Source organism: Oncorhynchus masou, unplaced genomic scaffold, assembly GCF_036934945.1.
Source record: "Oncorhynchus masou masou isolate Uvic2021 unplaced genomic scaffold, UVic_Omas_1.1 unplaced_scaffold_3171, whole genome shotgun sequence".
Taxonomy (NCBI): Eukaryota; Metazoa; Chordata; class Actinopteri; order Salmoniformes; family Salmonidae; genus Oncorhynchus; species Oncorhynchus masou.
The window spans coordinates 4612-19129 of record NW_027009587.1 but is presented as its reverse complement, the minus strand read 5'-3'; the positions used below and the strand labels follow the sequence as shown (position 1 = coordinate 19129).

General features: G+C 44.4%; 1 long non-coding RNA gene and 1 pseudogene across 1 annotated transcript; both read left to right on the top strand.

The window, feature by feature from the left end:
- The window catches only part of LOC135534231 (integrin alpha-V-like), a 30335-nt pseudogene extending 21730 nt beyond the window's left edge, over positions 1 to 8605 (top strand).
- Positions 8606 to 10554: 1949 nt separating this feature from the next.
- LOC135534232 (uncharacterized) lies at positions 10555 to 12947 on the top strand. Its single transcript, XR_010454651.1, has 2 exons — positions 10555 to 10841; positions 10918 to 12947. It is a non-coding gene; the product is annotated as an uncharacterized LOC135534232 (long non-coding RNA).
- The last annotated feature ends 1571 nt before the right edge of the window (positions 12948 to 14518 follow it).

The following is a 14518-nucleotide window of genomic DNA, read 5'->3' as shown; positions in this document are numbered from 1 at the left end:
TCGTGACATTAGACCCAACGTGTCGTGACATTAGATTCACCGTGTCGTGACATTAGACCCGCCGTGACGTGACATTAGATTCACCGTGTCATGGCATTAGACCCAACGTGTACTTTACCTGTAGATTAATGTCAACTGCTAAATGTAAAAACGTAACATAGCTGACCTTTCACATAACACCTATATAAGTCAGTGAAGCCTGGAGCAGTACCGGTAACTACAATCTGTCTTATTCCAGTTGCGTAACAGAGGTCCCAGTACCTTCAGCAAGGCCATACTGGACATCGAGTGGCCCTACAGGTTCAACAACGGCTCTCTGCTCTACATCACTAAACTAGAGGTGGACGGAGGCATGAACTGCAGTACAGACATGGAGATCAACCCACTCAATGTCTCAGTATGTGATATTCTCTCCCTTCCATTCACCATTTCATTCAGCCTACACACTGGCTCTTTTTCAATTGTCTAAACAGTCTGTCCTCTCCGATGCTCCTCCCATTTATTGCACTGATCTCAAAGAAGTGACCAGGTGAACGTCAGTCTGGCAACCAGGTGAACGTCAGCCTGGCGACCAGGTGAACGTCAGCCTGGCGACCAGGTGAACGTCAGCCTGGCGACCAGGTGAACGTCAGCCTGGCGACCAGGTGAACGTCAGCCTGGCGACCAGGTGAACGACAGTCTGGCGACCAGGTGAACGTCAGCCAGGCGATAAACTAACCTGCCATCATTACACCAGTCAGCATTTTCCGTCAGTTGAAACGAACAGGAAGAGACAATGAGGGAACAGATTGTTAAACAATTGAGATAGAGCTTCCGTTGCTATTGGTGACATAATAATCGGAAGTTATTGAAGGGATTCCTCTCTCTCTCTCTGTCCGTTCTAGAATCCTTTGTCAGCAGAGACAAATGGTTCAGCTTCCACCAGTGGAGACAATACAGAAGGGAGGAACAGAAACCATGTTCACCGCAGAGAGCTGGCGAAGAAAGAGATGGAGGCAGACCTGGAAACTCTGGTAATTGGCGTGATTACCTGACTAATGCTGTACTGTCATTTTATACCAGGGTTTCGGGGTCAATTCCATTTCAATTCAGTTGATTCAGGAAGTAAACTGCAAGTCTGAAATGTACTTCCTGAATCGCTAACCCTGTTGGCTACAGTACTAATGTACTTCCTGAATCGCTAACCCTGTTGGCTACAGTACTAATGTACTTCCTGAATCGCTAACCCTGTTGGCTACAGTACTAATGTACTTCCTGAATCGCTAACCCTGTTGGCTACAGTACTAATGTACTTCCTGAATCGCTAACCCTGTTGGCTACAGTACTAATGTACTTCCTGAATCGCTAACCCTGTTGGCTACAGTACTAATGTACTTCCTGAATCGCTAACCCTGTTGGCTACAGTACTAATGTACTTCCTGAATCGCTAACCCTGTTGGCTACAGTACTAATGTACTTCCTGAATCGCTTAACCCTGTTGGCTACAGTACTAATGTACTTCCTGAATCGCTAACCCTGTTGGCTACAGTACTAATGTACTTCCTGAATCGCTAACCCTGTTGGCTACAGTACTAATGTACTTCCTGAATCGCTAACCCTGTTGGCTACAGTACTAATGTACTTCCTGAATCGCTAACCCTGTTGGCTACAGTACTAATGTACTTCCTGAATCGCTAACCCTGTTGGCTACAGTACTAATGTACTTCCTGAATCGCTAACCCTGTTGGCTACAGTACTAATGTACTTCCTGAATCGCTAACCCTGTTGGCTACAGTACTAATGTACTTCCTGAATCGCTAACCCTGTTGGCTACAGTACTAATGTACTTCCTGAATCGCTAACCCTGTTGGCTACAGTACTAATGTACTTCCTGAATCGCTAACCCTGTTGGCTACAGTACTAATGTACTTCCTGAATCGCTAACCCTGTTGGCTACAGTACTAATGTACTTCCTGAATCGCTAACCCTGTTGGCTACAGTACTAATGTACTTCCTGAATCGCTAACCCTGTTGGCTACAGTACTAATGTACTTCCTGAATCGCTAACCCTGTTGGCTACAGTACTAATGTGAATCGCTAACCCTCCTACAGTACTAAATCGCTAACCCTGTTGGCTACAGTACTAATGTACTTCCTGAATCGCTAACCCTGTTGGCTACAGTACTAATGTACTTCCTGAATCGCTAACCCTGTTGGCTACAGTACTAATGTACTTCCTGAATCGCTAACCCTGTTGGCTACAGTACTAATGTACTTCCTGAATCGCTAACCCTGTTGGCTACAGTACTAATCTACTTCCTGAATCGCTAACCCTGTTGGCTACAGTACTAATGTACTTCCTGAATCGCTAACCCTGTTGGCTACAGTACTAATGTACTTCCTGAATCGCTAACCCTGTTCTAATGTAATCATACAGATGGCATTAGCCGTATGGATTGTGTTTAATGTCACTGTGAATGTGTCTCCTCACTCAGGACTGTTCCAAGGCCCAGTGCCTGAAGATCCGTTGTCAGGTGGGCCGTGTGGAGAGAGGTCAGAGTACTACCCTGTACGTCCACTCCAGGCTGGGGGTGGCCACCTTCCTCAAGGTGAGACTCCTGTCTGTTATCCCCTAGAGCAGTAGTTTTCAACTCTTCACATACCAGGTCTGGAGCCTGCTGGTTTATTTTCTACCTGATAATTAATTGCACCCTCTAAATCCCTGATTAGAGGGGAACAATGGAAGAAAAAACCGTAGAGGAACTGGCTTCGAGTTTAGTTTGAAGGGACCGAGATGTTCTATGCGAGCCTGGTGGTCCCAGATGTGTTTGTGCTGTATTGTGCGTCCACTCAAGACTATAGGGGGGTGACCACCTTCCTCAAGATGAGACATTCCACCTACTGTAGTTGAAGCATACAGCAGGGTTGTGTTCATTAGGCACCAAACGGGACTGAAACATTGGAGGTACTATCTATCCAATGAGAAATGCCGTTTCTGATTTCCATTTCAAGACATGTGGCTACAGTGTGCCCCAGTGGCGATTTTAGCATGTAAATCTTGGTAGGGCAAACCAACATTTTTTTGGGAGGGGGGACGCTTACCAGCAAAGCCACTACACAACACAACACTAAACAATACATGAATTGCACTATAACAGTGACAATCGGTGCCCACAATCTGTTAGGATCTATATAAAGCTGTCCCAACAGCAAAGTCCCAACACCTTACTACTGCTACAACTGGCTACCTGTCACGGTTTTCTGTAGGCGAAGGAGAGTCGGACCAAAATGCGGCGTGGCTATTGTGATTCATATTTTAATGAAACAAGGAAAAACATGAATCAATACGAAAACAACAAACGAAAACCGAAACAGCCTATACTGGTGCAAACTAACACACGACAGAAATAAGGACAATCACCCACGAAACACTCAAAGAATATGGCTGCCTAAATATGGTTCCCAATCAGAGACAACGATAAGCAACTGCCTCTGATTGAGAACCACTTCAGACAGCCATAGACTAAGCTAGAACACCCCACTAAGCTACAATCCCAATACCTATGAAAAAACTCCAAGACAAAACACACCACATACAAAAACCCATGTCACACCCTGGCCTGACCAAATAGATAAAGAGAACACAAAATACTAAGACCGGGGCATGACACTATCAGAGGAACCTTGTCTGGCAGCGAAACAGTTCATTCAGACTCATTTACTGCCTTTAAAATAAACATAGCTGATATGGCAGACTTGCTTAAACAAATGTGGTTTCTACTGACAATTGAGATATACAAACTATGGCATAAATGGACGACAAGCAGATAAGAGGAAATCCGTTATTTCGATTAAGATATTTAATGAGCGAGCTAGGACGGACATAGTCAATATAACTATTTGTTCAGCATTTTTGAAATTTACAGCGACAGAATTCAGAACATGGGCCGTTCTTAGTGTTCTCCCTGTACACCAAGTCAGAACCGTATGATAAATAAAGGGGACATACAAGCAGACAATGAAAGCTCTTACAATATTCAATAATATAATTTCTCTAAAACAGTTTAGAGGCTACTTGTGCACCACCAAGTCAGAACAGTAGGTGAAATTAAGAGGGGTAAATAGACCAAATGATGGTGAGGCACATGAGCCACTAACGTCTTACTCCACAACATACACTTAGTATGACTTTCTCAGCTACAGTAACATATCTCCCTGGCATATTACATCCTTTATGCAGCAGTGTACAATACATTTTTGGACTCACCTTGTTGTACAATGCTCACTTGAGCAGGAAGGTGAAACGGCAGTCCTTCGTGGGCAAATTTTGTCCTCAAAGTCTGGCATTCTCTGGATTTATGGTGCTTTCAAGACTGGGAACTCGGCAAAAAAACAAGGTTGAATCATGATAACGTCAGTGATCTTTAGTTAGCCACTGATTCCTTCCAAACCACTCATTGTTGAATTTGTGATTTCCATCTTGTTGTGTAATGTTTATGTCCAATGGCTGATGAGCACCAATATGTTTTATCTATAATTTCTCTTCATAATTTGTCTTCATATGACTAATATTAAAAAATATTTGCCAGTAGATTGTCGACGTGATTCATGATGATGACTGCTTGTCTAGCTTGCTAGCTAAGATTGTGAAAGTATGATGTTGACATGATCCGTCTAATCAAAGCTATGGTAGATATAATGTGATTTGACATCATTTTATCTGTGGACAATGACCTTAAGCCTTCTTGGATGGGCACTTCTAATGTAACTCTATGGCAGCACCCAAGGGGCTTGAATTTTCAAGGTCTACCCTTAGATTTGGCAGTGACGTAGTGTCCCCATGAGTGACAGAACACTGAGCCAATCACGGCACAACAAGAGGACATTACCAACCTTTACTCTCCATATTTTCCACTGGCTGCCCCAACACCACAGAAAGCACTGAGCTGAAACACCTGAATCAATAAAGACAAAAAGAGACCATGTTTGTATGGGAGAGTTTATTAACTCAACTCTAATTATTTTTTTATTTTTTGTTTACATTATTTGCAAACTGATATGTGACACGTATTACTGCCAAAATAACATGCACAACAGGCAACCCAAGATACCCTGAATGATGGGTCGCCACTGGTGTGCCCTAATGAACAAGAGCCTGGTACACCTGGTTGAAGCGTAGTGTATGCTTGGTAAAGCTCGCTATTTACGCACCGCACTGGATCTGCACAAATAGATCTGTCACCACCACAAATAGATCTATCACCATAATTTAAATAAATCTGTCACCACCAGACTAGCTATATGGACCATAACTTAAATAAATCTGGCACCACTTAGGTTGGAGTCATTAAAACTCATTTTTCAACCACTCCACACATTTTCACACATTTCTTGTTAACAAACTATCGTTTTGGCAAGTCGGCAACAATTGTTTACAGACGGGGTATTTCACTTAATCACAATTCCAGTGGGTCAGAAATGTACATATACTAAGTTGACTGTGCCTTTAAACAGTTTGGAAAATTCTAGAAAATTATGTCATGGCTTTAGAAGCTTCTGATTGAGATCATCTGAGTCAATTGGAGTGACGCACGGTTGGGATTCCTTCATGTTGTGGGGCTGCTGTGCTGCAGGAGGGACTGGTGCACTTCACAAAATAGATCATCCTGAGGTAGGAAAATTATGTAGATATATTGAAGCAACATCTCAAGACATCAGTCAGGAAGTTAAAGCTTAGTCGTAAATGGTTCTTCCAAATGGACAATGACCCCAAGCATACTCCCAAAGTTGTGGCAAAATAGCTTAAGGACAACAAAGTCAAGGTATTGGAGTGGCCATCACAAAGCCCTGACCTCAATCCTATAGAAAATGTGTGGACAGAACTGAAAAGGCGTGTGCGAGCCAGGAGGCCTACAAACCTGACTCAGTTACACCAGCTCTGTCAGGAGGAATGGGCCAAAATTCACCCAACTTATTGTGGGAAGCTTGTGGAAGGCTACTCGAAACGTTTGACCCAAGTTAAACAATTTAAAGGCAATGCTAACAAATACTAATTGAGTGTATGTAAACTTCTGACCCACTGGGAATGTGATGAAAGAAATAAAAGCTGAAATAAATCACTCTCTTTGCTAATCATTGACATTTTACATTCTTAAAATAAAGTGGTGATCCTAACTGACCTACGACAGGGAATTTTTACTTGGATTAAATGTCAGAAATTGTGAAAAAAATGAGTTTAAATGGATTTGACTAAGGTGTATGTAAACTTCCGACTTCAACTGTATATGGGCCACAACTTAAATAAATCTGGCACCACCAGGCTAGCTATGTGGGCCACAACTTAAATAAATCTGGCACCACCAGGTTAGCTATATGGGCCACAACTTAAATAAATCTGGCACCACCAGGCTAGCTATGTGGACCACAACTTAAATAAAAGCCTAATATGTTGGCTCCCTTTTTGATGTAATAAAATCGAGCCGTGATGGTGCGTTTCTTTGGTCCAGACTGAGAGCCAGAACCGGTCGTTCACCGTGAGGTCCTCCGCTTCCTTCAGCGTCATAGAGATGCCTTATAACAAGAACCTGGTGTCTGAGCTGCCCTCCAACGCAATTACGGTGAGTCACATGACATGAACCAGGTATGCCTCTGAAATGGAACCCCGGTCTCGATATAATCCGCTACTTTTGACCAGAGTCCATAGGATCCTGTATTGTTCTTTATGGCTGGCTACTACCACAGCAAATAGGTCATTTCCTTTGTCTCTGTGTATTGGATGAATAGAGATGTGTTGTATTGTAATACCCTGCGATGTGTCCTTCAGGTGAGTATGTCAGTGATCTGGTTGAAATCTGATCCTGAACCTGTTCCCGGGTGGGTGGTGGCGTTGGCTGTGCTGGCTGGACTACTGCTGCTGGCTCTGCTAATCTTCATCATGTATAAGGTGAGTCAAACCTTTCCTTCCCTTGCCTCCTATCCTCTCTTGTTTCCAATAAAGTCCATCTAGTGGCCGGTGTTGAAAATTAGGCATAAGCTAGAAACACTCGAGGGTAAATCCATTTTAAATTCAATCCCTTCCATATGTATTTGTCCATTGTAGAAGTGCTCAGAAAGTGACATTTTGGACCTGAATACCAAAACATTTGTGAGATAAAAGGTGCTCAAAGTTGATTTTTGCATACCCCAAGTACCATGAGACATCACTGGAAAAGATAAACGGTTGAGTGTTTACATCACTGGAAAAGATAAACGGTTGAGTGTTTACATCACTGGAAAAGATAAACGGTTGAGTGTTTACATCACTGGAAATGATAAACGGTTGAGTGTTTACATCACTGGAAAAGATAAACAGTTGAGTGTTTACATCACTGGAAATGATAAACGGTTGAGTGTTTACATCACTGGAAAATATAAACAGTTGAGTGTTTACATCACTGGAAAAGATAAACGGTTGAGTGTTTACATCACTGGAAAAGATAAACGGTTGAGTGTTTACATCACTGGAAAAGATAAACGGTTGAGTGTTTACATCACTGGAAAAGATAAACGGTTGAGTGTTTACATCACTGGAAAAGATAAACGGTTGAGTGTTTACATCACTGGAAAAGATAAACGGTTGAGTGTTTACATCACTGGAAAAGATAAACAGTTGAGTGTTTACATCACTGGAAAAGATAAACGGTTGAGTGTTTACATCACTGGAAAAGATAAACGGTTGAGATTGATGTCATTTAAAAGCTTACAAACAGGGTTTACAAATTATGTTATCATTTCTTGAAAAATATATATTTTTTTAATTATAGAAATGGTCATTTTTGAACCTTGAACCTGTCAAGTCCTGACAAGGAGTGGATGGATTTCAGTTGTGATAGCCCTTTTGTAGACTGTATCTGCGTGTTCAGAAAACAGCGCTTTGAGATTCCTTCTGTAATGAAAAGCGCTATAGAAGTGGAATAAGTAGAATTAGAGGACATAGGATCCTAATTGTCTGTGACTCCTCCCTCCCTCCAGCTGGGTTTCTTCAAGCGTGTACGCCCCCCTCAGGAGGACAACACGGAGAAGGAACAGCTGGCACCGCAGGAGAACGGTGACAGGAACAATGAAGCCTGAGACCTCCAGCAAGCCCTCCAGCAACCCCTGGAGGTCTCCAGACTTCGATGCAACACCAGGACCTGCATTGACACACTATCTCACGAGTAGAACATTTTGCAAATCAAAAAAAAAATCTAGAATCCCATCGAGACAGCAGATATTTAGGAGACCTCATGAGCTGTCCTAACCAGTTAACAGTTACCAGTTGGTGTCTTGATAATAAAAAAGGGCGGCTTAGTCAGTGGTTCCTACACCATAGACCTGTTCCTGACCCATAGACAGGTTCCTACACTATAGACAGGTTCCTACACCATAGACAGGTTCCTACACCATAGACAGGTTCCTACACCATAGACAGGTTCCTACACCATAGACAGGTTCCTACACCATAGACAGGTTCCTACACCATAGACCTGTTCCTACACCATAGACAGGTTCCTGACCCATAGACAGGTTCCTACACCATAGACAGGTTCCTACACCATAGACAGGTTCCTACACCATAGACAGGTTCCTACACCATAGACAGGTTCCTACACCATAGACAGGTTCCTGACCCATAGACAGGTTCCTACACCATAGACAGGTTCCTACACCATAGACAGGTTCCTACACCATAGACAGGTTCCTGACCCATAGACAGGTTCCTACACCATAGACAGGTTCCTGACCCATAGACAGGTTCCTACACCATAGACAGGTTCCTGACCCATAGACAGGTTCCTGACCCATAGACAGGTTCCTGACCCATAGACAGGTTCCTGACCCATAGACAGGTTCCTACACCATAGACAGGTTCCTGACCCATAGACAGGTTCCTGACCCATAGACAGGTTCCTACACCATAGACAGGTTCCTGACCCATAGACAGGTTCCTACACCATAGACAGGTTCCTACACCATAGACAGGTTCCTGACCCATAGACAGGTTCCTACACCATAGACAAGTTCCTACACCATAGACAGGTTCCTACACCATAGACCTGTTCCTGACCCATAGACAGGTTCCTGACCCATAGACAGGTTCCTACACCATAGACAGGTTCCTACACCATAGACAAGTTCCTACACCATAGACAGGTTCCTACACCATAGACCTGTTCCTGACCCATAGACAGGTTCCTACACCATAGACAGGTTCCTGACCCATAGACAGGTTCCTGACCCATAGACAGGTTCCTACACCATAGACAGGTTCCTGACCCATAGACAGGTTCCTGACCCATAGACAGGTTCCTGACCCATAGACAGGTTCCTACACCATAGACAGGTTCCTACACCATAGACAGGTTCCTGCACCATAGACAGGTTCCTACACCATAGACAGGTTCCTACACCATAGACAGGTTCCTACACCATAGACAGGTTCCTGACCCATAGACAGGTTCCTGACCCATAGACAGGTTCCTACACCATAGACAGGTTCCTACACCATAGACAGGTTCCTGACCCATAGACAGGTTCCTACACCATAGACAGGTTCCTGACCCATAGACAGGTTCCTACACTATAGACAGGTTCCTGACCCATAGACAGGTTCCTACACCATAGACAGGTTCCTACACCATAGACAGGTTCCTACACTATAGACAGGTTCCTGACCCATAGACAGGTTCCTGACCCATAGACAGGTTCCTGACCCATAGACAGGTTCCTACACCATAGACAGGTTCCTACACCATAGACAGGTTCCTGACCCATAGACAGGTTCCTGCACCATAGACAGGTTCCTACACCATAGACAGGTTCCTACACCATAGACAGGTTCCTACACCATAGACAGGTTCCTACACCATAGACAGGTTCCTACACCATAGACAGGTTCCTGACCCATAGACAGGTTCCTACACCATAGACAGGTTCCTGACCCATAGACAGGTTCCTGACCCATAGACAGGTTCCTACACCATAGACAGGTTCCTACACTATAGACAGGTTCCTACACTATAGACAGGTTCCTACACCATAGACAGGTTCCTACACCATAGACAGGTTCCTACACTATAGACAGGTTCCTACACCATAGACAGGTTCCTACACCATAGACAGGTTCCTACACCATAGACAGGTTCCTACACTATAGACAGGTTCCTACACTATAGACAGGTTCCTGACCCATAGACAGGTTCCTGACCCATAGACAGGTTCCTACACTATAGACAGGTTCCTACACCATAGACAGGTTCCTACACCATAGACAGGTTCCTGACCCATAGACAGGTTCCTGACCCATAGACAGGTTCCTACACCATAGACAGGTTCCTGACCCATAGACAGGTTCCTACACCATAGACAGGTTCCTGACCCATAGACAGGTTCCTGACCCATAGACAGGTTCCTGACCCATAGACAGGTTCCTGACCCATAGACAGGTTCCTACACCATAGACAGGTTCCTGACCCATAGACAGGTTCCTACACCATAGACAGGTTCCTACACCATAGACAGGTTCCTGACCCATAGACAGGTTCCTGACCCATAGACAGGTTCCTACACCATAGACAGGTTCCTGACCCATAGACAGGTTCCTACACCATAGACAGGTTCCTACACTATAGACAGGTTCCTACACCATAGACAGGTTCCTACACCATAGACAGGTTCCTACACCATAGACAGGTTCCTACACCATAGACAGGTTCCTGACCCATAGACAGGTTCCTGACCCATAGACAGGTTCCTGACCCATAGACAGGTTCCTGACCCATAGACAGGTTCCTGACCCATAGACAGGTTCCTACACCATAGACAGGTTCCTACACCATAGACAGGTTCCTGACCCATAGACAGGTTCCTACACCATAGACAGGTTCCTACACCATAGACAGGTTCCTGACCCATAGACAGGTTCCTACACTATAGACAGGTTCCTGACCCATAGACAGGTTCCTACACCATAGACAGGTTCCTACACCATAGACAGGTTCCTACACCATAGACAGGTTCCTGACCCATAGACAGGTTCCTACACCATAGACAGGTTCCTGACCCATAGACAGGTTCCTACACTATAGACAGGTTCCTACACCATAGACAGGTTCCTACACCATAGACAGGTTCCTACACTATAGACAGGTTCCTACACCATAGACAGGTTCCTACACCATAGACAGGTTCCTACACCATAGACAGGTTCCTGACCCATAGACAGGTTCCTACACCATAGACAGGTTCCTACACTATAGACAGGTTCCTGACCCATAGACAGGTTCCTACACCATAGACAGTCAATTTCTTTTGAGTTGAAAGAATGTTTAGCTATTTCTATGATCAACCCATACATAATGTAGACCTACATGTGTCGCCATTGACAATGATTTCACAAGAGGCCTAATTCACATGATATGACTCAATAACTATAGCCACTAATACAGGGCTGCCCAACCCTCTTCCTGGAGATCTACTGTCCTGTAGGTTATCAGTCCAACCCTCCAGGAAGAGGGTCAATCAAATCAAATGTATTTATATAGCCCTTCTGACATCAGCTGATATCTCAAAGTGCTGTACAGAAACCCAGCCTAAAACCCCCAAACAGCAAGCAATGCAGGTGTAGAAGCACGGTGGCTAGGAAAAACTCCCTAGAAAGGCCGAAACCTAGGAAGAAACCTAGAGAGGACCCAGGCTATGAGGGGTGGCCAGTCCTCTTCTGGAGATTATAACAGAACATGGCCAAGATGTTCAAATGTTCATAAATGACCAGCATGGTCAAATAATAGTAATCACAGTGGTTGTTGGGGGTGCAACAAATCAGCACCTCAGGAGTAAATGTCAGTTGGCTTTTCATAGCCGATCATTAGGAGTATCTCTACCGCTCCTGCTGTCTCTAGAGAGTTGAAAACAGCATGTCTGGGACAGGTAGCACGTCCGCTGAACAGGTCAGGGTTCCATAGCGGCAGGCAGAACCGTTGAAACTGGAGCAGCAGCACGGCCAGGTGGACTGGGGACAGCAAGGAGTCATCATGCCAGGTAGTCCTGAGGCATGGTCCTAAGGCTCAGGTCCTCCGAGAGAGAGACAGAGAGAAAGAAAGAGAGAGCGAATTAGAGAGAGCATACTTAAATTCACACAGGACACTGGATAGGACAGGATAAATACTCCAGATAAAACAAACTGACCCTAGCCCCCCAACACATAAACTACTGCAGCCTAAATACTGGAGGCTGAGACAGGAGGGGTCAGGAGACAGGGCCAAACAGGCAGGATATAACCCCACCCACTTTGCCAATGCACAGCCCCCACACCACTAGAGGGATATCTTCAACCACCAACTTACCATCCTGAGACAAGGCCGAGTTTTGCCCACAAAGATCTCCTCCACGGCACAACCCAAGGGGGGGGCGCCAACCCAGACAGGAAGATAACCTACAGGACAGTAGATCTCCAGAAAGAGGGTTGGACTGAAAACCTACAGGACAGTAGATCTCCAGAAAGAGGGTTGGACTGATAACCTACAGGACAGTAGATCTCCAGAAAGAGGGTTGGACTGAACCTAGCTGAGATAAACTTCATGAGTTGATTTTTTGTGGCTAGAACTCAGTGTCTTTAGCATCCTAAAACCTACTCTGAGTTGTTGTTCTTAAACCAGATTCTAATATGATTCCTAGGACCTTTTCTGAGATGCTTTGTGGATACGGGGCCCTAGTCCTGTATGTATTCACAAAGCATCTCAGAATAAGTGTGGTGAGTGCCGTACCACTACTCCTCCTGGGCACCTGGCTGTTTATAGCTGCATCTGGATGACACCTTCCTGTACTATATGGATAAGAGGAGTGGAAAAATTGTGGTTTGATTAAGTGCTGTTGTATATAATCTTTGACTTCCAGACTTGCGCTCTCTGGACCTCTCTCTCTCTGGACCTGTCTCTCTCTCTGGACCTCTCCTCTCTCACTCTGACCTCTCTCTCTCTGGACCTCTCTCTCTCACTCTGACCTCTCTCTGACCTCTCTCTGACCTCTCTCTCTCCCTCTGGACCTCTCTCTCTGGACCTCTCTCTCTGGACCTCTCTCACTCTGGACTCTCTCTGACCTCTCTCTCTCACTCTGGACCTCTCTCTCTGGACCTCTCTGGACCTCTCTCTCACTCTGGACCTCTCTGGACCCTCTCTCTCACTCTGACCTCTCTCACTGGACCTCTCCCTCTCTCTGGACCTCTCTCTCTCTGGACCTCTCTCTCTCTCTGGACCTCTCTCTCTCTCACTCTGGACCTCTCTCTCTCACTGGACCTCTCTCTCTCGCTGGACCTCTCTCTGTCTCTCTGTCTCTCTCTCTCTCTGGACCTCTCTCTTTCTCTCTCTCTCTCTGGACCTCTCTCTCTTTCTCTCCTCTCTCTCTCTCTCTCTCTCTCTCTCTTCTCTCCTCTCCTCTCTCTCTCTTCTCTCTCTCTCTTTTCTCTCTCTCTCTCTGACCTCTCTCCTCTCTCTTCTCTCCCTCTTTCTCTCTCTTGGACCTCTCTCTCCCTCTCTCTTCTCTATCTCTCTTTCTCTTTATTCTTCTGTTTATTTTTCTGCGTCTTAGAAGCTGTGTCTACATACGCAGCCCAATTCGGATCGCTTTGGACCAATCAGATCAGTTCGGGGAAAACATCTGATGAAAAAAGATCTGATGTGGTTGATCAAAAGATCAGAATTGGGCTGAATGTATAGACGTAGCCTTAGTGCACTAGACTTTCAGTTAAATTAATTGCTGCAACAATGTGAATATGAGACAGCAATTATGATATGTGGTAGTAACTGGAGGGGTAGTTATTTAATAATAATATTGTAAGGTCTTTAAAGACACGGCATGATTGGTGTTAAAATAATTTGGTATGGATACTGCAAGGTGTTGATAGCAGGACATACTATGGGTTGTATTTACATATCAATACTTTGATGAATAATTAATGGCTGTGTTGTTTCTGCTCTATAAAAATGTAAGACGGTTAATATATAACTAGGGTTTTCAACTGTGATGTGTTATTTTCCTACGTGTGTAGGTGTACGAAAAATCACAAGTCTCTGTGTAAACGTAAAAAAAAAAAATGTTTTGTATAAAATGACTTCCAAGAATGATTTTACCGATATTGGGTGATCATCACATTTGTTGTTCATATGAGAGTCACACTAACCAATCAAACAGTAACACCGGAGTCACACTAACCAATCAAACAGTAACACAGGAGTCACACTAACCAATCAAACAGTAACATAGGAGTCACACTAACCAATCAAACAGTAAGACAGGAGTCACACTAACCAATCAAACAGTAACACCTGAGTCACACTAACCAATCAAACAGTAACACAGGAGTCACACTAACCAATCAAACAGTAACACAGGAGTCACACTAACCAATCAAACAGTAACACAGGAGTCACACTAACCAATCAAACAGTAACACAGGAGTCACACTAACCAATCAAACAGTAACACAGGAGTCACACTAACCAATCAAACAGTAGCACTTATTCCC